The sequence below is a fragment of the Danio rerio genome, chromosome 10, assembly GCF_052040795.2.
Source record: "Danio rerio strain M-AB ecotype USA chromosome 10, GRCz13ab, whole genome shotgun sequence".
In the NCBI taxonomy this organism is placed as follows: Eukaryota; Metazoa; Chordata; class Actinopteri; order Cypriniformes; family Danionidae; genus Danio; species Danio rerio.
The window spans coordinates 14,108,398-14,133,299 of NC_141030.1; the positions used below are offsets into that span (position 1 = coordinate 14,108,398).

At 39.2% G+C, this 24,902-nt stretch overlaps 2 long non-coding RNA genes across 3 annotated transcripts; both read left to right on the forward strand.

Moving 5' to 3' along the window:
- Window positions 1-2,378: 2,378 nt before the first annotated feature.
- LOC141376322 (uncharacterized) lies at window positions 2,379-3,273 on the forward strand. Its single transcript, XR_015500881.1, has 3 exons — window positions 2,379-2,408; window positions 2,541-2,648; window positions 3,006-3,273. It is a non-coding gene; the product is annotated as an uncharacterized LOC141376322 (long non-coding RNA).
- A 7,765-nt stretch (window positions 3,274-11,038) lies between these two features.
- LOC141376321 (uncharacterized) lies at window positions 11,039-21,094 on the forward strand. 2 transcript variants are annotated; one of them, XR_015500878.1, is made up of 4 exons: window positions 11,039-11,088; window positions 11,221-11,328; window positions 20,242-20,302; window positions 20,864-21,094. It is a non-coding gene; the product is annotated as an uncharacterized LOC141376321 (long non-coding RNA). The 2 variants fall into 2 exon arrangements; XR_015500879.1 differs by lacking the exons at window positions 20,242-20,302; window positions 20,864-21,094 and adding an exon at window positions 11,686-12,582 and having other exon boundaries at window positions 11,051-11,088.
- Window positions 21,095-24,902: the final 3,808 nt, after the last annotated feature.

Here is a 24,902-nt window from a genome sequence, read left to right on the forward strand (position 1 = left end):
CGAGTGATCCAAGACACTAAACAAAAGAAGATACAACCCAGTTACTAGTACCAAAGAGCCGCCGGAAAATGCTTTTTCAGGCGGCTCATTCTAATCCTATGGCCGGACATTTAGGTCAGGCGGCCACACTAAATCGCCTCATGACCCGCTTCTTTTTGCCGGGCATTCACGGTGACGTCAGCAGATGGTGCTCTTATTATTTGCTGTGCGGGAGGTTCCCCAAGCCTCCACGGGGTTTTCCCCATTTGAGCTTCTCTACGGCAGACAGCCCAGAGGGGTTTTGGATGTCGTTAGAGAGGCTTGGGAGGACGAGCCTTCAAAAAGTAAAAATGAAATTCAATATATCCTGGACCTTAGAGCAAAACTCCACACACTGGGGCGGCTCTCTACAAAGAATTTGCTTTAGGCCCAGGATGACCAACGCCGGCGATATGATAAGGGCACTAAACTCTGTAAATTTTTTACAGGGAAATAAAGCACTGCTACCCACTTCCAGCTCTAAATTACTCGCCAAGTGGCAAGGGCCGTTTGTGGTCACACGACGAGTCAGTGATCTCGATTACGAGGTGGTTCGTTCAGACAGCGCTGACTCGTTATCACGCCAATCTGCTTAAGCAGTGGAGGAACCCGGAGGACGTGGCGCTGGCTACGCTTGTTACTAACGAGAATGGCCTGGGGCCGTAGAGCTCCAGCTGAGAATGGCCGAGCACTCTGGTCACGGGGGGCGATTATCTCTCAGCGAGCCAGCTCCTCGACATCCGGCACCTCCAATGTGAGTACTCTGACATGTTTTCGCCCCTGTCCGGTCGTACTAACCTGATTCAGCACCATATCGAGACCAAACCGGGCGTGGTCTTTAGGACCAGGCCGTATTGCCTCCCTGAACACAAGAAAAAAGTGATTCAGGAAGAATTGAGTAATATGTTGAAAATGGGAGTAGTAGAATCATTTCCCTGACTGGGCCAGCCCGATTGTCTTGGTACCTAAGACGGACGGCTCGGTCCGGTTCTGTGTGGATTATCGCAAGGTGAATACAGTGTCAAAATTCGACGCTTATCCAATGCTGCGTATTGACGAGTTGGTCGACCGGTTAGGTGCTGTTTGATATTACTTGACATTAGATTTAACGGAGGGCTATTGGCAGATCCCCTTATCTCCAATATCCCGTGAAAAACAACCTTCAGTATGCCGTTTAGATTGCACCAATTTGTGACACTTCCGTTCGGGCTGTTCGGGGCGCTGGCGACCTCACACAGCATATGCCGCTCCTTATTTAGATGACATCATCATTTACAGTAATAATTGGCAGCGGCATATGCAACATTTGAGGGCGGTATTGTCAGCGCTGAGACGGGCCGGACTCACGGCCAACCCACGGAATTGTGCAATTGGGCGAGTGGAGGTAAGGCATCTGGGCTTCCACTTAGGTCACGGGCAGGTGCAGCCCCAAATTGATAAGACTGCAGCTATTGCAACCTGTCCGAGACCCAAGACCAAAAAGGAGGTGAGACAGTTTTTGGGGTTGGCAGGATATTATAGGCGTTTTGTCCTTAATTATTCGGCCCTTGTCAGCCCATTGACTGATCTCACTAAAAAGGAGGGACCGGATACCGTCCAATGGTCGGAGCAGTGCCAACAGACCTTCTCGAAGGTGAAATCTATACTTTGTGGGGGGCTGCTATTGCACGCTTCTGATTTTGCTCTCCCCTTTATTTTACAGACGGATGCATCCGATCGGGGTCTGGGGGGCGGTTCTCTAACAGGAGGTGGCAGGAGCGGAACGGCCGGTGCTGTACATTAGCCGCAAGCTAAGTAAAAGTGAGGCTAAGTACAGCACCATAGAGAAGGAATGTTTGGCGATAAGGTGGGCCGTTCTTACTCTTCGCTATTACTTCCTGGGCAGGGAATTCATCCTCTGTTCAGATCATGCTCCTCAGGGGGCTGCAGGCCAGACGGCTCCCCGGCCTGAGGTGGGCGGTGGGGGTATGTGGAGAGGTAAGCATGATCGAACACCCAATAAAGGGGGAGAGCATGCTCAGAGCCCGGCGGCTAATCAGCAGGCCAATCAGAAATAATAAGCAACACCTGTTTATATATATATATATATATATATATGTAACCCAGGTTACTAGTGGGTAGTATACAGCAATAGAGCAAATAGAAATATAAGGAAAAAACATTGGCAGAATACTTGATTAAATAATATACATTAAAATTATTTACTTATATAAATAATTTACAATAGAGTATTATACAGCATTCAAGGGAATAGTGCTTTAGAATGACATTATCGTGCCTTACACTATAGCAGCAGATCAGCTTTCCAAACAATAACAAATCTCGCTTGTCTGTTAGCTTGTGTTTACCGTTGCTATGGTGATTCAAGGTTCGCAAGGGAAAGCAGAGATGTAAGTTGTTATATTAATAACAGTAATATAACTATTAGATTTACATGTTTTAATGTTTTAATGCGTATTAACTGTGAAAATTGACCATTAAAAAGATGCTGACATGATTTCAATCATATATTTTTAATGAAGGATTGAGAGAGGAAAAAAACAAGATTTGTCTCTGAGAGTGAAATCTGCACACGAGTGCCACCTGGAGTTTTCCTATTTGTTTCGTTTTGATTTTGAATGATTTCCTTGGTGAGTTCGTTTTTTTTTTAATTATCATTGTATTCATTATAACATGATTTAAACTAGTGTCGAAAAATGTGTTTTATTAATTAACCATTTGTTTGGTCTAGTAAAAACTCAAAGTATTATACAGAGTATTATACAAGTAATTGTGTAAAGTTTAAGTGAGAAAAGTTTAAGTAAAATGCTGTCATTTGTAAAAAGAAAATGCCAAATAGGAGAGAGAAATAAGAAAAACACAGAAATTCAGCAGAGAGAAGCATATACATGGTTATTTACTGTTGCTGTTTATTTAGAAATGTGTTTAGCTGAGATAATGCATACACTGTAAAGTGCTAATGGTTTCTTTGGCTTTGTGTTTTCAAGGCCAGGTTTTTTTTTTTTCCTTGGTTTTGTTCGTTTGTGCATCTTTTTCTGGTTTTTCATCGGTGAGATGTTCTATTGACGTCAGTTGCTGGATGTGATCTGCTCTGGATTCGAATTAATTGAAGTTTGAACTCTTTTCTGGATTTGAATTGTCTCAACTTCCATCGGTGCGTGTCTAATTGTGGAGTTGGACTGGCGAGCCTCCCATTGAGTGGATTCTTTGGATACACCTGTTGAAAAGATACAAAGTAAAACCTATTCAGCGTCATGGTAGGAGTGTAAATTTACAACACACTCACAAGTACAACATCCTGGATCTCTGGAACTGAATTTGCAACCTAGTTGTTTTGCAAAAGAATCTTTTTGAAAGTTTATCACCTTTACTGGACTTTTGGGACATTTTGAAATGTTTTAAGTGAATGTTTTATTTTTATTTTATTTGTACATTGTTCCTTTAGAGTATTCATTCGTTGAAATTTTTGAAGCTTTATAGAGAGAAGTTAATTGTTTTAAGAAGGGAAATCTTGATTATATGTTAAATAATAATACAATTTTAATATTGTATTATTAACTTACACTTACAAACCTTTAATATAGTATTGATATTAGTATATTATTATTATATTATTGTTATAATAGTAACCAAAATATAATATTAGCCCTTAACAATAGAAAAACTGAAAAATAACATAATATTAACTTACCTTATTAGTGATATAGCCATAAAACCCTGTGAAGAAAGAGAAGTGTTATTAGAAAGTGTAAATAAGATTGAGGTCATTAGATAAGTGTGAAAAAAACCTAGAATTTGTTTTATTTATTTTTATTTATTTATTTTTATTTTTTTTTATATTTCTGTGAACATTTTACAATACAATCTTTTATTATTCTTACCTCTGTGTCCGAGTCCTTCACTGTTGTTGTATCTTCTCTCTCTTTGGAGGAATTTAGACTTCTGAGCATCTGGTCCATTGATTAAAAGCTTATAATACATTTGTGTATCGAGGGTTACATACCAAAAAGTGGCGAGAGCCAGCCAGGAGAGAGATTGCAACAACAGTGTCTAATTACAGTATTCGAGTTCACTATAAATATTACAAATCGGAGAGAACTTTAACATCATGGATATCATAGAAAAAGAGAATGCAAATATCTCAAAAGCAGTAATTGTGGGTGTAATGACACTGACTGAGACAGACTCAGATTTAGAGTCATGGCTTTTAAGATATGGTAGTATTAACCGACATCTTCTCATTGATGACCCTGACTGTGAGTTTCATCGACATGCTATCATAGAGTTTACACATAACTCCGCGATGAAAACATTGATGCCTCTTTTGCCTTTAACTGTAGTTAGTATGTCAAACCCAAGTACCACTTTTATGGTACGTGCTTTAAGCTGCATCTACCCCCATATTGCTAGTGATAGTGCTACTAATGGATATCTGGAGGAATTGCAAAACATTGCTAGTTTTAGTGGGAAATCCATTGAGGAAGTACTCCAAACAGAGTTACTGAAAATTAAATTTGGTCCTTCTCATGCTGAGTCACTACCTGTTTTGGATAAAAAGCTTGAATTTCCAAATGCAGCACGTTCTCAAATACTTGATCGTAGCCCAGTCAGTTCACCAAATAGACTGCTGTCCCCAGTCATATCACAAAGTATGATTACTGAACAAACAGCTTTTCCTACATCTAGAATTTCACCATTTCATGAAGTTGAGTCAACAAATTCAAAAAACCTGTCCAAGGAAAGCCTTAACCATAGAAGTACTAAACCCACAGTAACAGTGTCATCCCATCCAGCACTTACCATGGATATAATTGATCCTCCTAGCGTGCAAAAGGTAGTAGTTGAGCACATTGTCCGCACAAATGAGACAGCTCCAATGCACCATACCTCTTTTCGCCTCCGATCTTTCTCTGGAAAAATTCCTAGACCTGTTAATGAGCCAGATTTTGACACTTGGCGTGCCAGTGTTGATCTCCTACTGACAGATCCTTCTATATCTGACTTAAATCGAGCCAGAAGAATCATAGACAGTCTGCTTCCCCCTGCTGCAGATATTGTTAAACATGCCCCACCAAACAGTTTACCTGCAGTATATCTAGAATTGCTGGAGTCTGTATATGGCTCTGTAGAAGATGGAGATGAGTTATAAGCCAGATTTATGAATAGCTTCCAAACCAATGGTGAGAAGCCTTCAACTTACCTGCACAGATTACAAGTTCTCTTAAGCACAGCTATTCGACGAGGTGGGATATTTGAAGAAGAGAGAAACCGATATCTTCTAAAGCAGTTTTGTCGCGGCTGTTGGGACAGTTCCCTCATTGCTGACCTTCAATTAGAAAGGAGAAAAGCCACTCCTCCTTCATTTGCAGAATTAGTAGTTCTTATCCGTACAGAAGAAGACAAAAATGCCTCTAAAGAAGAAAGAATGAGAAAACATTTAGGGCTAAATAAACACTATCCTGCCCTCTCGAAATTCAGACTGTCAGCTCACCAGATATCTGCCCACCAATGTGAAACGCAGGATGATCAAACTGACACATCTCTCGCAAAGCAAGTGTGTGAACTCCAAACTCAAGTTGTTGCACTGCAAAACCATTCAAGCCAGAAAGAAAAGAAAAAAAATGCAAAACCAGATGAAGTGAGTGAGCTGAGAAATGTTGTCACTGAGTTACAAGCACAGATTACAGCCATGCAAACTACAGCCACTCCAAAAATTAAAAGTGATGTAGAAGCAACTGAAATTGCTGACTTAAAGAGACAGATTGCTGATTTAAAGGTTCAACTGACTGCCCCTGATATGTATAAAAACCACACCAGAAACTTGCTGCCTGAACCTAGAGCAACAGATTGTTACAGAGCTAGTAAACTACCTGAAAGTAGACCTCGTCCGGGGTATTGTTTTAGATGTGCGGAAGATGGTCATCTTGCCAGCAGCTGTAGTAATGCTCCTGACCCTACTAAAGTTGCTGAGAAAGAGCGCAAGTTAAGGGAGCGACAAGCCCAGTGGGATACCCAACAAGTAGCAATCATGAATCCTTTAAACTGAGGATGGTCTCTGTAGAGGGGCATACAGAGACTAAAAGAAATAATAATTGCCCTGAGAAACGTAAACAATTGTTCAACCAAAATGCGTGTGACGCACCCCCTTTGAGAAATTTACCAAGAGGATTAGTGGGAGTGAAGTGTACTGCCCAAATAACTGTTGGTAATAAAAGAGTTTCCTGCCTTCTGGACACAGGGTCCCAAGTAACTACTGTTCCCTGGTCATTTTATCAAGAGAATTTATCAAATTGTCCACTTAAATCATTGGATAACTTGCTGGAAGTGGAAGGGGCAAATGGTCAAACAGTGCCTTATCTTGGATATGTGGAACTGACTCTTAAGTTTCCCAGAGAGTTCCTTGGAACAGAGACAGAAGTGCCCACTTTAGCCCTTGTAGTCCCAGATTTGATGAACACTCCCCAAGTTCTAATTGGCACAAATTCATTAGATGCTCTTTACAGTAACTATGTCCAACAATCTGCTTCCTTTCCTCAATCTAACTTCCATGGTTACCGTGCAGTACAAAAAGTTTTAGAAGCAAGATACAAACAAGCAAGTGCTGATGTAGTGGGCTGTATCAAATTCAAGGGACATGTTCCAGAGGTAGTACCTGCAGGATGTACAGTGGTTCTTGATGGACATGTTCTAGTTAATTGTCCTCATGTATGGAAATGTGTAGCTCTAGAGTCACCAACTTCACCCGCTTTACCTGGTGGTTTGCTAGTTGCCAGCTGTTTGCATTCCTTACCCAGCAAAAGGCATCAACAGTTACCAGTTGTGTTACAGAATGAAACTCAGACCGACATTACCATCTATCCCAGAACTATAATTGCTGAAATGCGGGCAGTCCAAGAAGTAATAAAGAGTGGGCAAGTAAATTCCAGCACTGTGAATAAAGAACTTTCTGCTGGTTCCAATCTCAAATTTGACTTTGAAAATTCCCCATTGACACCTGAATGGAAGAAACGAATAATGGATCAATTAAATTCCATGCCTGAAGTCTTCGCCTTGCATGACTTAGATTATGGACATACAAACAAAGTCACTCACCGAATAAAGCTTAATGATGAGACTCCTTTCAAACACAGACCTCGACCCATACATCCTCAGGACATTGATGCAGTACGAAAACATTTGCAAGACTTGTTAGCAGCTGGAATTATCCGAGAGTCAGAATCCCCCTTTGCCTCCCCCATAGTAGTTGTAAGAAAGAAAGACAATTCTGTACGTCTTTGCATTGACTTCAGAAAGCTGAACTCACAAACCATTAAAGATGCATATGCCCTGCCAAATCTGGAAGAGGTCTTTTCAGCACTAACTGGTTCGAAATGGTTTTCTGTCCTTGACTTAAAATCAGGATATTATCAGATTGAGATGGAGGAAGCTGACAAAAGTAAAACTGCCTTTGTGTGTCCCTTGGGGTTCTGGGAGATCAATAGGATGCCCCAAGGCATTACCAATGCCCCAAGTACGTTTCAAAGGCTGATGAAAAGATGCATGGGTGACTTGAATAGGAAAGAGGTGTTGGTCTTCATCGATGATCTGATCATTTTCTCTGAAAGTTTAGAAGAGCATGAATCAAGGCTGATGCATGTTTTGAAAAGGCTCAAAGAATATGGACTGAAGCTATCGCCTGAAAAGTGCAAGTTTTTCCAGACTTCTGTTCGATACCTTGGTCATATTGTATCAGAAAATGGAGTGGAGACTGATCCAGTGAAAATTGAGGCCCTAAAAACCTGGCCAAGACCTAGAAATCTCAAAGAATTAAGATCTTTTCTGGGATTTTCTGGATACTATAGAAGGTTCATTCAGGATTATTCCAAGATAATCAAACCCCTTAATGACCTCACAGTAGGGTATCCACCTCTTCAAAAACGTCACCTACAAGAGAACAAGAATAAGCAATATCTGGACCCCAAAAAGGAATTCGGAGACAGATGGAATCAGCCCTGTCAACAGGCCTTTGACATGATTATTGAGAAACTCACCTCTGCACCTGTTCTGGGATTTGCAGACCCAAAGCTTCCTTATGTTCTGCATACTGACGCCAGTACCACTGGGCTTGGGGCAGCCTTATACCAGAAACAAGAGGGACAAATGCGGGTCATTGCTTTTGCAAGCAGAGGGTTGACAAGAAGTGAAACCCGGTATCCAGCTCACAAGCTAGAATTTCTAGCTCTTAAATGGGCAGTCACATCTAAATTCAGTGACTATTTGTATGGAACAGAATTTGTGGTCGTAACTGATAGCAACCCTTTAACTTACATCCTGACATCTGCAAAGCTTGACGCTACCAGTTATCGCTGGTTGTCAAGTCTGTCCACTTATAATTTCAAGCTCCAGTATAGGGCTGGAAGTCAAAACTGTGATGCAGATGGCCTTTCAAGACGACCACATGGTGAACTTTTAGATGACCCTGCATCTCAGAAAGAGAGAGAGAGAATTAAACAGTTTACCCTTCATCATTTAGATGAATTTGGAGTTGAAGATTCTCTTATCCTCCCAGAGGCCATAAAAGCCATCTGTGATCGACATCAGATTGGAAATTTCTCAGATAAATGCAAATTTTCCAACCCTTCCATTGCCCTTGTTGAGTCCTTAGCCCTGCATGCAGATGTATTACCAAATGAGTTTGAACAAGAAAATGAGCATGGTCTTCCAGTCATTCCTTACCTGTCCAACGAAGAGTTAAAGAGACAGCAGAGAATGGATCCTGATCTCAAATTCATTATCGATTGTTTACAGCGGAATGAAAAACCTTCTAGTTCAAAAGACCAGTCGCTTGCTGTTACTCTGTGGATAAGGGAATGGAACAGATTAGAATTAAGGGATGGATTGCTTTATAGGAAGAAGCAAGATCAGGAAAGCACTCACTATCAATTAGCCTTACCTGTAGCTTTACGTGGAACAGTGTTGAAGAGTCTCCATAATGATATGGGACACATGGGCATGGAGAGGACACTTGACCTTGTCAGGACCAGATTCTTTTGGCCAAAAATGTCATCATCTGTGGAAGAGAAAATTAAGACATGTGAGAGATGTGTATGTAGAAAAGCCTTTCCTGAAAAAGCAGCTGAAATGATGAACATCAAGACTACCAGACCATTGGAGTTGGTCTGTATGGACTTCTTGTCTTTAGAGCCAGATCAGAGTAACACCAAAGATATATTAGTTATTACAGATCACTTCACCAAATATGCGGTGGCTGTGCCTACCAGAAACCAGAAGGCGCAGACTGTGGCTAGATGTTTATGGGAAAACTTTCTAGTACATTATGGATTTCCAGAAAGACTGCACAGTGATCAAGGACGAGATTTTGAGTCAAGCCTCATCAAAGAGCTATGTCTCGTCGCAGGTATACACAAAGTGAGAACTACTCCTTACCACCCAAGAGGAAATCCAGTGGAGAGATTCAATAGGACCCTTCTCCAAATGTTGGGTACTCTTGAAAACAAAAAGAAGTCATGCTGGAAGGAGTTTGTCAAGCCTTTGGTGCATGCCTACAATTGCACTCGAAATGATGTAACAGGATACACTCCCTATGAACTTATGTTTGGTAGACAGCCCCGGCTGCCAGTCGACTTAGCCTTTGGGTTACCTGTGGATCGTTCTACCAAATCCCACTCTCAGTATGTAAAAGATCTGAAAGAAGGTTTAAGAGAGAGCTATGAAATTGCCATCAAAAACTCTGCAAAAGTAGCCCAACGTAACAAGCGCAGATTTGACAAACATGTGGTTGTTTCTACTCTTGACGTGGGAGATAAAGTCCTCGTGCGAAATTTGAGGCTAAGAGGAAAGAACAAACTGGCAGACAAATGGGAACCAGATGTCTATGTAGTTATCCGTAAAGCTGGAGATCTCCCAGTGTATGTAGTCCAGCCTGACGGAAAGACTGGTCCAGTTCGAACTTTACACAGAGACTTACTTCGACCTTGTGGATATTTGTCTGAAAATGATATTGAAGAAATGAGTCCTCCAAATGTTCAACGTAAGCCCAGAACCAGGTCTAGCTCTGCTCTAGAATTTGCTCCCAAAGAACATCAAATGAGTGATCAGTCAGAATCTGAGGATGACTCTCTATATATTAGAAATGCAGGACGCCAGTTGGAATCCATTACTACGACTGTGTTACCTTCATCACAAAGTCCAGTGCTTGTAAGGAACTTACCTGGCATAGAGCCCATTGAACCACTCCCTGTCGTGGTGAACCCTAAAAAAGAAACCTTACCTGATTCCAGACTAGAAGAAGACTTAACAGAGAATCAAAGAGATGATGTCAATGAGAATTTCTTACCTGTGCTGAACCCTGCTGATATTGACCCCAAAGAAATTGAACCTGAAAGAAGTGGAAATAGTGTTGAACTACAGATCCATAGAAGGGCGCTTGAATTAGATCCTGTTGATGTATCCCATTCTAATGATCAAAATCCACATGTCAAAAATGTTTCAAGTAACCAGCCAATAGTGGATGAAGACCTAGATACCAGTGGCCCTAGACGCTCAAAAAGGCAATGTAGACCTCCTAATAAGCTTGAGTATCATAAACTAGGAAATCCCTTGACACTAGTCATTCAGTCCTTACTACAAGGTCTGAGTTCTGCCTTTACCACATCGTTAGAAGAACCCATACTCACTAGAGATCAGCCCTTTGTTGTGCCAGACCCTTTTCCAATTGCAGTGACAACCCAACCCCGTACATGCCCGAGGACGTGCCTGAATTCAGGGGGGGAATGTGTAACCCAGGTTACTAGTGGGTAGTATACAGCAATAGAGCAAATAGAAATATAAGGAAAAAAACATTGGCAGAATACTTGATTAAATAATATACATTAAAATTATTTACTTATATAAATAATTTACAATAGAGTATTATACAGCATTCAAGGGAATAGTGCTTTAGAATGACATTATCGTGCCTTACACTATAGCAGCAGATCAGCTTTCCAAACAATAACAAATCTCGCTTGTCTGTTAGCTTGTGTTTACCGTTGCTATGGTGATTCAAGGTTCGCAAGGGAAAGCAGAGATGTAAGTTGTTATATTAATAACAGTAATATAACTATTAGATTTACATCTTTTAATGTTTTAATGCGTATTAACTGTGAAAATTGACCATTAAAAAGATGCTGACATGATTTCAATCATATATTTTTAATGAAGGATTGAGAGAGGAAAAAAACAAGATTTGTCTCTGAGAGTGAAATCTGCACACGAGTGCCACCTGGAGTTCTCCTATTTGTTTCGTTTTGATTTTGAATGATTTCCTTGGTGAGTTCGTTTTTTTTTTAATTATCATTGTATTCATTATAACATGATTTAAACTAGTGTCGAAAAATGTGTTTTATTAATTCACCATTTGTTTGGTCTAGTAAAAACTCAAAGTATTATACAGAGTATTATACAAGTAATTGTGTAAAGTTTAAGTGAGAAAAGTTTAAGTAAAATGCTGTCATTTGTAAAAAGAAAATGCCAAATAGGAGAGAGAAATAGGAAAAACACAGAAATTCAGCAGAGAGAAGCATATACATGGTTATTTACTGTTGCTGTTTATTTAGAAATGTGTTTAGCTGAGATAATGCATACACTGTAAAATGCTAATGGTTTCTTTGGCCTTGTGTTTTCAAGGCCAGGTTTTTTTTTTTCTTTTCCTTGGTTTTGTTCGTTTGTGCATCTTTTTCTGGTTTTGTCATCGGTGAGATGTTCTATTGACGTCAGTTGCTGGATGTGATCTGCTCTGGATTCGAATTAATTGAAGTTTGAACTCTTTTCTGGATTTGAATTGTCTCAACTTCCATCGGTGCGTGTCTAATTGTGGAGTTGGACTGGCGAGCCTCCCATTGAGTGGATTCTTTGGATACACCTGTTGAAAAGATACAAAGTAAAACCTATTCAGCGTCATGGTAGGAGTGTAAATTTACAACACACTCACAAGTACAACATCCTGGATCTCTGGAACTGAATTTGCAACCTAGTTGTTTTGCAAAAGAATCTTTTTGAAAGTTTATCACCTTTACTGGACTTTTGGGACATTTTGAAATGTTATAAGTGAATGTTTTATTTTTATTTTATTTGTACATTGTTCCTTTAGAGTATTCATTCGTTGAAATTTTTGAAGCTTTATAGAGAGAAGTTAATTGTTTTAAGAAAGGAAATCTTGATTGTATGTTAAATAATAATACAATTTTAATATTGTATTATTAACTTACACTTACAAACCTTTAATATAGTATTGATATTAGTATATTATTATTATATTATTGTTATAATAGTAACCAAAATATAATATTAGCCCTTAACAATAGAAAAACTGAAAAATAACATAATATTAACTTACCTTATTAGTGATATAGCCATAAAACCCTGTGAAGAAAGAGAAGAGTTATTAGAAAGTGTAAATAAGATTGAGGTCATTAGATAAGTGTGAAAAAAACCTAGAATTTGTTTTATTTATTTTTATTTATTTATTTTTATTTTTTTTATATTTCTGTGAACATTTTACAATACAATCTTTTATTATTCTTACCTCTGTGTCCGAGTCCTTCACTGTTGTTGTATCTTCTCTCTCTTTGGAGGAATTTAGACTTCTGAGCATCTGGTCCATTGATTAAAAGCTTATAATACATTTGTGTATCGAGGGTTACATATATATATATATATATATATATATATATATATATATATATATATATATATATATATATATATATATATATATATATATAAATAGACAATACATAATAGACATTATACAGTTAAACCATGTTGTATTACTTTTATTTGTTTATTAAATTAAATGCAAATTGAATCTCAATCTAAACATCAGTCAAAAGATTGCAATTAGACATTTCCCCCAAATTGCACAGCCCCTATCGTCAATCTACAGTATTCAATTGTCAATTAAAATGTAGCCCTTCCAGTAACTCAGTGTATTAAGAGGTCACAGTATGTTAGACTCGGACTTTAAATATCAGGCGTTAAGTGCTCTAATTGCCCGCAGACATACTGGCACAGCAGTGAGGCGCGGCAAATCTGTGTTAATGATGTGTGGGGCTGCTAGATATCCCTCATTTATACATTCAGCCAGGAATCACTCAGCTGAAATATTAGTGGGTCTTGGCCATCCGTCTTTACAGACCACTGGAAGCTGGAATTATGGGCTTATCAAGTTCAAGTGATCTCCTTTATTAGTATGACACGTGTAATTGTGTGTGAACCTGGTGCAGTGATACGATGAGGCAAATCTTGAAATCCTTGAACCTCCCCTTAAGTGCCTTGAAAAGAATGGCTTTGTTTGATGTGATGTTATTTCAAGTGAAACATGAAGGTAAAGTGGAAAGTTTGAGTAGTAGTGGGTCAGGCCCACACATAATTTGCATTAACAAAAATCTCGAAATCTTGCTAAGTAGATTCTGTCTTGTCTTGCTCATGATAACCACAATCTATAATGACTATGAGAAGTCAGTCTGACCATTTCTCACATTTAAAATACAGCATTCAGTTTGATTCAAATAGACAGATATTGCAATGATGATTATTGACAACAGCCGCTCGTTAACCAATATTAGAAATATTACCGGTTAACTGGTCAGATTGATAACAAATTATTATTTCATTAGAAAACAAATTATGTGTCTATTTTGTGTCTGACTCTTTAAATATTGCATTTTGAAATACGGATTAATTTTAACATGCAAACATACTAACAACTGAACAATAACATATATTTGTTTCTTAATTAGATTGTTTCTTAGATATTTTTTACTTAAATGACAAACTTAGATTACAAAATGAAAACACTGACTGAATCCTTTTTAAGAACCGGCATATAGGCCTTTTTTCTATCATATGTTTTTTTTTGTTTTTTTTTTTTACGGCAAATAAAAGTAGCAGGCTAACTCGCTCCACAGAAAATAGGCTTATGAGTTTAATTACTTCTCTGCTATAATTCTTGTATCACAAGCCTCTGTCCAGATTTATAATAAAAGTTATTAAAGATAATGTCTTGAGCATCTGATTTTACCCTGGAGCTTGTGTTAATTTTTTTCTTATCTTACTGGCAGTTCATGTGTGCCAGGCGTAAAAGTGGCATTTTTAAAGAAACACCTCATGCTGTTTTTTTTGTTTGTTTTTTTGTTTTTATGTGCTGGTTTAAAAACTTTTCCACCAATCAGATTGACACTTTTGTTCATGTGCCTGGAGTTGCTGGTGTAACAGTAAACACCACTTTGAGGCACTCAAGCACACACTAGTAAAGGTGATTTCAGTTTCATTTTTTATTCAATGAATAAGATGATGCACTGAGGCAAGATTACTGCTTTTTCCAGTAATGTCTGAACACAAAGAGCTGTAGAACCGCAACTACAATATTGTCAATAGGAGTGGAGAGTAGCAAATAGGATTTGATGGTGAGTTTTATTTTACATTTCTTTTATGACTTGCAAGTTTATTAAACACTATATAATGCCAGAGGGTGATTTTGCGTGTTCACTCTGCTCAACTCAGATGAAAATTGCCTGGGTTAGAATGCAGAAAAACACCCCAAAAAACACTGATGATAAACGTGAGCAAAAAAGCATCACGATGTGTATGAGCCTTAACTGTGTGTAAAAGACTTAGTTTTGAATGCCCTAGTTGCATGTTTGCTGACTGTGTCTATATGTGCGAGGGCAATGCATTTTCTCCTTGGTAACGCACACACGCACGCACAAACACACACACACACACACACACACACACACACACACACACACACACACACACAGAGTGTTTCAGTGTAGCTGTTATTGCAGTTCCTTCCCTCTTGTTATGACTAATAAACCTGTAGGAGTTCAGATCAAAACTACAATTTGTTATGTTCTTAAATTTGTGTTTTGAAGAGTTTAAAGCAGGGATGTCGAAATCAGTTCCAGGAGGGCTGCAGCTCAGCAGTTTACATTTAACCCTACCTGATTACACCTGATCAAACTAATTGAGTCATTCAGGCTTGTTTAAAACCTATGGGCAAGTTGAAGCAAGGTTTGAACTAAACTCTGCAGGGTTGCAGTTTGACAGTCCTGGCTTTAGATGAACCCTGAATGCTGGATTACACATGAATAAATTACATAGTTCAGCTGCATTTTGTAAGGGTTGGGAAACTTCAGATACTAGAGAGCATTTGATTGGTCAGAAGATCTGATGAGATACAAATATAGAACAGGTTTATTGTTAGGATACTTTATTTTATACCAGTTGGTAAAATAGACTTCATCAGGCAAAGCAGCTTACATATCCAAGCACTCTCTCAAACTTTATGGGGAGGCTGAACAAATGATAATAATAAATGTTTACAAAGCGCTGTAATAGTTTTGAATATCATGATCAATATCATGATTTTTTTTTATAAATTGATAAAATATTGATGTCTGTTGTGCAGCAAGTCCAGAGACTGTTGTGTACACTATGATTTTAATCAGGGCTTGACATTAACTTTTTTGATCACCAGCTAGTGTGGCTAGTAGTTTTCCAACATTTATAGGCACTCGCCATTTTCACTAGCCACAATTTTGTTGTTAAGAAAATACATTTTATATGCATAAATATGACTTTGACATGCTAAAATTGCTTGAATATAGATTTTGTGTAATGTCCACATGCCTCATCATTCATTTCACTTTTTGTGTGTGTTGTGTATGAACTTGTTCAGTGAGCATGAGCACATGGGTCATGGTTTCATAATGTTGTATTACAATTCGTTTTTATTTCACATGACTTTTCAGGGCTCAAATGATTTTCCAAATTTATCTCTAACTACAGTAAAAATAAATAAATAATTATTTTTAGCCACAAATTTTAAATAATGTGTAAAAACAAGCAAAATATGGCTGTATAGTATATTTTTTTATTTAACAAAACATTTCTTACAAAAAAATAAAATAAATAAAAATAAATAAAATTTTTTAAAAATAACTATTGTCATGTATCTAAAAAATATGCACAATGATCTGTCCTGGCCAAAGGTCCCAGATGACCAGTTAACTACACATGAATGGGAAGTTAGTATCTTATATCCTGTTTGTAGTAAAGTTGGACAGTTTGTGGTTAATGTACAGCACCGGCCATTTCTCACCCTCCACTTCCTGCACTGTAAAAAACAAATAAATTGTGAATGTATTTTCATTTTACAGCAATTTTACCCGTATTTTCGGTTACGCACTTCATTGTGGGAGCAAGAAATCATACACATGGAGTCCTGCTTTTTGCTGTTCACAACATCACCACATTCCTCCAAAACTGAAGGAATCTTTTATTTATGCTCTTCTCTTTAATAATAATTGACAATAGTCTTGTTCCTGAGTCTAGCTATACAGTTTTTTCATTCTGAAATGTTTTACTTGTGAGGTAATTTTTTTATACTTTTTATTGAAAATATTTCAATTGACCTCACCATCATGGCGACCAGAGATTGCTTTAGTTGGGCTCTTTAACCTTTACTCTTCTACCTCAATATTTCTTTGGCTGTTGTAGCTGTGTTTCTGAAACTCATCAATTATAGCAAGAAAGGCAATGAGAAACTACACTGTGTGAACTTAATAGCAACATATATAATTTGTAATATTATATAAGTTAAGCCATAGAAAATTGTTTTATTTGAGAATTTTTAGAATGTGTTACAGTTTCCCATGGAGGTTCAACAAACAATTATCAAGAAATTAACAAGAAGTTAAAAATGTAATTAGTATCATCCACTAAATGTTGAGATCTTCAGTTGCACATTATGACACACGGACATCAAGAGCCAGGATATGAACCTCAACCATGGTTGCTAAAAAAAAAAAAAGCTGCTTCATTCATTCATGTGGCAAAGCATGCTGGGTGCCAGCATAGTACACAAATCCCAGCATGCATTGCAGCATGAAGATATTATGCACCTTAACCCTCTGGGGTCTGAGGGTGTTTTGGGGCTCTGGAGAAGTTTGGACATGCTCTGACATTTGTGTTGTTTTCAGTATGTTAAAAACATATTAATTGCTAAAGTGTGATAACACTGTAAAAAGCACAAGTTGAGCTACAATAATACCTAAGCAGAACGTTTGTATGTGTTTGTTTTTTTGAGAAAGAAATGTTTATGCGTAGTTAGTGAAAAACTAACATTTTGAAGCCACTAAAACAAGGCCTTGAAACACACAGAGAACATTTGTGCACAAGACTTTTGAGAACTGAATCTTGTAGTCTAGTGTTTTTTATCTTTGTGAATCATCTTGTTCACTTGCTCACAGAAAACAATATAATGAATTAAAATTTCTAAGTCACTTACTGTGACTTATGCAGTGAGTCACACCAGAGAAGACAAAGACCTGCATAATGAGCTGCATAATGAGCCATGAGACAGGCATGTGACTAAAGAGTTTCAAGAAAGAATCTGAGAAAAAAAAATAAGTTTATAGATTTTTTTGTTTGCAGTTTATTTAAAAAATAATTAACTATCACACAAAATAACTCGATACTAGTTAACCTAATAAACTTAGTTAACGCATAGGAATTTCAAACAGAACAGCACCTGTATTGTAAGCAAGTATTTATTTTTTAAATACACATATAATAATAATACATATAATATATATATATATATATATATATATATATATATAGCATTACATTTTTCATTATATAGGCCTATGTTTATCATTATACGCTATACGTTATACACTTTGTATAGCAATGAAACTATAAGTGGCCTGTAAGGACATAAATCATAAAGGTTAGAATAAAAGACTTATGGACAGGAATTCTGTCCTTTGCTTGGTCTAGACGTTCTTCAAAATGCATGCGCTCCTCATCAGTGTCGCGCTCTTCCTCTAAGGAGAAAGTAAATTCTTTGTCGCTGTTTAGTACTGTGCTTTTTCACCGTGTAGCGTGCCATCATTCAAACAAAAATAAGTAACTATGATAAAGCTTGTCGTTTGATGCCATGTCTCGGGGAGCGTGTACATTATCACCTGGCTCCCTTCAGTTCATTTCCATATGAACTGCGCATTCACTGCGGGCGGGATCACGTTCGCTGTAATGAGGCCTTACTTGAACCAAAGTCCTTACTTTTATATGGATTACATGAAAGGAGATTATTTGTTTTCGACTTGAATTGGTTAATGCAAAAGTAGACATATCAAGCTTTCTTTAGAAACATCTCACATGTTTCTTTGTCGAGTATTTGCTGAGTTTCAGTTCATTTTAATGACGTGTTTTTCCTGACACAGTCTAATGTTGCGCGCTTCTCATGTAGGCTGTTTGTAATATCGAAGCCTTGTGGGCGTGGTCGCGTTAACTCTAATGAGCTCAGACTGAGAAACTAGAAATAGCATTGGTTTGTCACGGTTGCAGGTTTGTGCGCTCTTCCGGAGTGTCTATTTGATTATGTGGATTTGTTTTGTTTTTGTTCTCCACGTGTATCTGTTTTCATCACTAGTGATGAGGGCACTCAGCTAGCTTGATGAGTCCGCCAGCTGAGGCTCATATTCGTGCCTATATATGGGCGACGTTTTCTGTGCGTCTTTGTCAGTTTGTTACGTGTGCTTATGTGTGCTATCTGTCTGTGCTCAGGACCTGAGGAGTTTTTACTGGACCCTGTTTCCTGCCTGATTCCTGCCCTGTTTCTCCTAGTCCTAGCACCGCACTCATTCCTTGCTTTTATTTTGACTGTGTCAATAAATATTTATTTTGTTCACTCGCACTTGGATTCACCTGAACATTCTTTATTTGTGACAAAACGAACTGACCTTCACCATGGATCCAGCGAGTGCGTCACAGATTTCTGAGTTCCTCACAACCAGCAATGCCAGGATCGATCGCCAGGATGAAGCGTTGGCCACCACAGCACAGGCTATTCAGGCCCTGGTTGGTCAGGTTTAACTGCTGACAACTCAAGTACAACAGCTGGTTTCTGGAGCAGCTCAAGCGGATCCTGCACCAGCCCCGGAGGTGATGCCTGCGCCAGCGACTGCTAACGTTAGCCTCTCTGCTGAGCCTCGCCTTCCTCCTCCGACCTGCTATGCTGGAGAGCCTCACTTGTGTCGGTCCTTCCTGTCCAAATGCTCCCTGTATATCACCCTGCAGCCATCCTTGTTTTCGTCAGTGCAGTCCAAGGTGGTGTTTGTAATCACCCTCCTTTCAGGAAGAGCGGCTCAATGGGAACCCAAGGCATGGGAGAAAAAGTTACCATGCTGTTCATTGTTCGACCTGTTCTCCAAAGAACTCAAAAAGGTCTTTGATCGGGCCACCTCTGGGAGAGAAGCTGCCCGAGTCCTCGCTGAGCTCCGCCAGGGGAATCGGAGCGTGGCGGACTATTCAATCGAGTTCCGCACTTTGGCTGCTGAAAGCAGCTGGAACGCGGAGGCTCAATGGGACATGTTTCTACATGGTCTTTCAGATCGGCTCCAGGATGAGGTCTACTCTTTAGATCTGCCTAAGACTCTTGACGAATTAGTGGATCTGGCCATCCGGGTGGATTCCAGACTGCTCCGCCGTGAGAGTCGCTTGAGGCAAGGCAGGTTTCTGGATCCTGTTGCTGAGCTTCCGGTCTCTGCGGTTGCGCCGGAACTTGGTAACGCTGACCCGGAGCCCTTGGGCAGATCCTGCTTGTCCGTACAGGAGAAGTGCCATCGGAGAACTGAGGGACTCTGCCTTTACTGCGGTGGGGCGGGGCATCGGGTGGCTTCCTGTCCCGTAAAAGACAACACCCAACAGTAGGTAAGAGGTTACTAATGGGTGAAATCAGTTTGGACAAATCCTCTGCGGCGGCCACATTACTACCTGTCACCATAACATGGGGTTCCAGAAGCCAGAACACCCACGCCCTTGTCGATTCCGGGGCGGAGGGAAATTTCATAGACTCCAGTTTTGCTTTCAGTTTTAAACTTCCTGTTATAGCACTGTCACAACCCATTGCAGTACGCGCCCTCAGCCGACTTTCCCATCCCACTATCACTCACTCCACAAAACCCATAAAACTTATCATGTCTGGAAATCATGTTGAACACATTTAATTTTTTTTAACAGACTGTTCCAACACACCGGTGGTTTTAGGTCATCCTTTGTTGATTCTCCATAAGCCTCATATTAACTTTTGTTCTTAATACTATATTTTCGTGGAGTGAGAACTGTCATGAGTCTTGTCTTTCGTCTGCTGTTTCTTGTTCTGTGTTTCAGGAGGAGCGCATGGACCTGTTAAACGTGCCCAGTGAGTACCTCGACCTGAAGAGAGTGTTCAGTAAGTCTCGAGCTGCTTCTCTGCCTCCTCATCGTCCCTATGACTGTGCAATAGACTTATTGCCAGTTAGGTCTCCGCCTAAAAGGCAAGTTATACTCTCTTTCTATTCCTAAGAGGGAGGCCATGGAGAAATATATTTCTAATTTCTAGCGGCCAAGATCATACGGCCCTCTTCTTCACCGGCGGGGGCGGGGTTCTTTTTCGTGAAAAAAGAAGGATAAACCCTGCATAGACTATCGAGGGCTGAACAGCATCACGGTGAAGAATAGGTATCCTTTGCCGCTGATGTCTTCAGCTTTCGAGCGTCTGCAAGGGGCTTCGTTTTTCACGAAATTAGATCTCCGCAACGCATATCATTTGGTTCGCATGAAGAAATGCCATGAGTGGAAAACCGCATTCCTTAGCCCCAGGGGGCATTTTGAATATTATGTTCTACCTTTTGGGCTTTCTAATGCTCCTGCGGTTTTCCAAGCACTCGTAAATGACGTGTGGCGAGACATGATAGATCAGTTTATTTATGTCTACCTGGATGACATTCTGATTTTTTCTCGTTCTCTCCAGGAACATGTGCAGCACGTTAGGCGAGTGCTTCAGCGGCTGATTTTGTCACCGGTCTCCCGCCATCTGGTGGCAATATGGCTGTTTTGACCGTTGTGGACCTTTTCTCGGTTAAAGAGCCAACTAATGCAGATCCTGTCCTCCATCATGGTGACTTACACTGAACAACAAAAATGTCATTAAGTGCTTTTGGTAATGTGACAGAAATAAAGTCAAAGGTCAGTAATAAATTGAGCTCCTGATGTTTGTGGAGTTGTTTAATGATCTCTGCTGAGATCTTGATAAACTACATTTTTATTGTGTAATTTGTTTTATTTTTATTAATTATTATTTTATTTAGAGTTTTATTCTCAGTTGATATCATCTTTGGTATTGGTTGTGTTTATTTGTTTTTCTTTCCTTCAGTGATTCTGCTGTTAACAGTTGTTCATCAATAATTCACAATCCTCCTACAATTAGACAATCATCTGATTAACTTCATCACTGTGGAACGTATTTTTAACATAAATATTCTGTAAATTGAATTTACGAATGTAAAATGTAAAAAAAAACTGCAGATTACTGGCAACAACAGTTGCTGGTATTTTTTTCTGTAAAATTAATAGATTTTTTTTTAAAGAAGGAAATTTCGTAAAAAAAAAAACTGAGAATGTACTGGCAGAAAATTAGCAGTATATTTTTCTGTTTTGTTTACGGAAGTTTTACGGAATTTTTTTGTTTACTAAAGGAAGGAAATTCTATGGAAAAAAAAAACAAAGAACATACTGGCAAAAAATTACCAGCACATTCTCTGTTTTTTTTTACGGATTTTTTTTTATACAGTGTGGGCGAAAATCAGCCCCCAGACCCCGCATCTGTCTGTAAAATAAGGGGGAGAGCAAAATTAGGAGAGTGCAATAGCAGCCCCCTGCAAAGTGCAGCTTTAACTTTGGTGTAAGTCTGTTGGTACTGCTCCAACCACTGGACGGTATCTGGTTTCCCCTTTTTAGTGAGATCAGATGAGGGAGTGGCGAGGGCTGATTATTCAGGGACAAACCGTCTATAATATCCCGCCAGCTCAAAAAACACCTCCTTTTTGGTCTTGAGCCTCGGGCAGGTTGCAATAGCTGCAGTTTTATCAATTTGTGGCTGCACCTGCCTATGACCCAATGGTAGGCCCAGATACCTCACCTCCACTCATCTAATTGCACACTTCCTTGGGTTAGTCGTGAGCCCGGCCTGCATTTGCTGCATATGCCACTGCCAGTCATTACTAAAGACAATAATATTGTCTAAGCAAGCAGCAGCATATGCTGAGTGACGGGCCAGTATTTTATCCATTAGGCGCTGAAACGTAGCCGGAGCTCCGAAAAGCACGGAACGGAAGCGTTACGAACTGGTGTAATCCAAACGGCTTTGTGAAGGCAGTTTTCTCTCGGGATAATGGAGTTCAAGGGATCTGCCAATACCCCTTTTTTTAATCCAATGTCGAGTAATAGCGAGCAGCACCTAACCGGTGGAGAAACTCATCTAATCCGTGGTATTGGATACGCATCAAATTTTGATAGAGCATTTAATTTGAGATAATCCACGCAGAAACGGACCGTGCTGTCTGTCTTAGAAACCAAGACGATCGGGTTGGCCCTGTCACTGTGTGATTCTTCTACTTCTCCCATCTCCAGCATTTTTTCCATGTCTTCCTGAATCACTTTTTTTTTGTGTTCAGGCAAGCGGTATGGGTGGGTCATAATGTCCATTCCTGGTTCAGTCTCGATATGGTGCTGAATCATATTAGTATCACCGGGCAGGGGTCAACAGTCTATTGTCTAAATTACCGCGCTTACAGAGCTAACGTTACGTATACAGAAAGCACGCGATTGCAAACGTCAATAATGCAGTGTAATGGAATATCCCGATCAAACTCCGCTTCAACTACGCCTCAAGTTTATAACTTCCTCTGGTACCCAGTTAAGGTACATAATTTCTATTTAACAAAAACAGTGATGCAGTGAAGTATTTTTTTTCGCTCAGCCAAGCCTTCTCTGTTGCTGTGTGGAGTAGCCTGTGCCAGTCACCTTTTACCTCCACCCCGTCCTCCGACTCCTGAGCGTCTCACTCACTCACTCACTCACTCACTCACTCACGTGGGCATGCACTGTGGTCTCATGAGGAAATGCAGCTTTTTTGTTTTTGTTGTCCCCAAATACAACTAATTTTTCAAGTATTTGTTCGAAATAAGTATTTGTAAAAAACACGCTATTCGTGCCTTTCCGAATACCATATTCGGGTTCAGCTCCACCCATAATATATATATATATATATATATATATATATATATATATATATATATATATATATATATATATATATATATATAGGGCACCCGAGCTCAGGTAGCTATCTGGGTAGCGCCAGTTCAGAAAGCGATTTGTAGTTAGGAAACATTTCTCCTAAGGAAGTGATCAGAAGTTAGCTGGATTTTCTGAATGTGGGATTTCTCGGTCTTGCAAGCACTCGTTTCACCGGGAAAAAATACTGCAGCATGCGCTCCTTCAGCACCAGGGGCGCGGCTTCACCCCTACCCTTCACGTTCGGTAGTGCTCAGCTCACAACGCACTCCAAAGCACCTGACCTCATTGTTGCCGCTTGGTTGGCCCGTAACAACAACTGTCGGTGACTAAGGATTTTTGTCTGTTTGTTCTTTATCATCTACTGCATCACTTCCTCTTTTTTTACCTTTATTATTAATATCGCAACTATTTGGCTATTTAAAGAAACTTCTTACACTTAGCTGCTGTGAGATTTTTGCAAATTTACGCAGGGCAGGCAGCGGTAACAAAGAGACAAATCAAGGGCAATTGCCACCAGCTGGACAGGTGTGGGAATTACAGCTACAAATTACAATCACCCTCAGCAAAATCCTTCAAAATGACGGATCACCTTCAGATTTTTCCGTCACTGCTGAAAAAAATGTGTCAATGACGGAAAATGTTCGGTTAACGTGACCTCTGAATATATATCTGTATATATATATATATATATATATATATATATATATATATATATATATACATATATATATATATATATATATAGTTGTGTGTGTGTGTGTGTGTGATACACACATATCCATATTGTATATGCACACTGCACAGATACACACACACCCTTATATTTATTCTTATTCCCCTAATGGTAACGAGAGAGAAAGAGGGAGCCAATTTATTTTATCATTTATTTTGATTTGTAATTAATATTTTTTTTAATTATACTATATATTATAATACTATTCTACTGTTTGAGAGAGAGAGAGAGAGGTTTGCCTCCTATAATGTCTATTGTCAGACAGAGGGAGACTGAGCAGAGCAACATTGGGCAGCTTGTTTTTGTTCCACTTCTTTATAAGTTTCAGGTTGTGTTGTCTGTCAGTCTCTAAAGGCTTCTTGTATTGTTGCTGTGTATGACTTTCCTATCAGAAATATTGCTTGGGCAACGCTTTTTAAGCTAATGAGCGCCACAACATGCTGCATTATGTCTCTGCCATCGTGTCATTTCGTATTAGTGCAGAAGTGTGCAAAGAAGATGTCCAAAATATTTACTCACATTGACCCAGAGACACATTTAGGTGGATGTCACTGATAAGAGCATGATGGATGTTTACTGTATGAAGACCAAATCCCCAGCAGGTACAAGATGTCTACATGAAGTCAGATTGACGTTGTACCACAACATCGTGAGATGTTGCATTTTGTTTGGAAATGAAAATCAGGTTGACATCAGAACTCAACGTCAGCCTGACATCAATGTGCAACGTCCAACCTAAAATCCACCAAATATCAAAATCTATTGATGTTACAGCTTGACATTGTGTAGACATTACCACTGTGACATCTATCAGATGTTGGATTTTGGTTGCCATACTTGACAAATTAATGTCATTATTTGATGTCAGTTGGTTTAAGATGTTAGCTTGACGAGGGATTTTTGTCACTTGCTAACACACCCCAAAATCAACCAAATATCAATGTCATTTGATATCGTTTATTGACATTAAAATAACCGT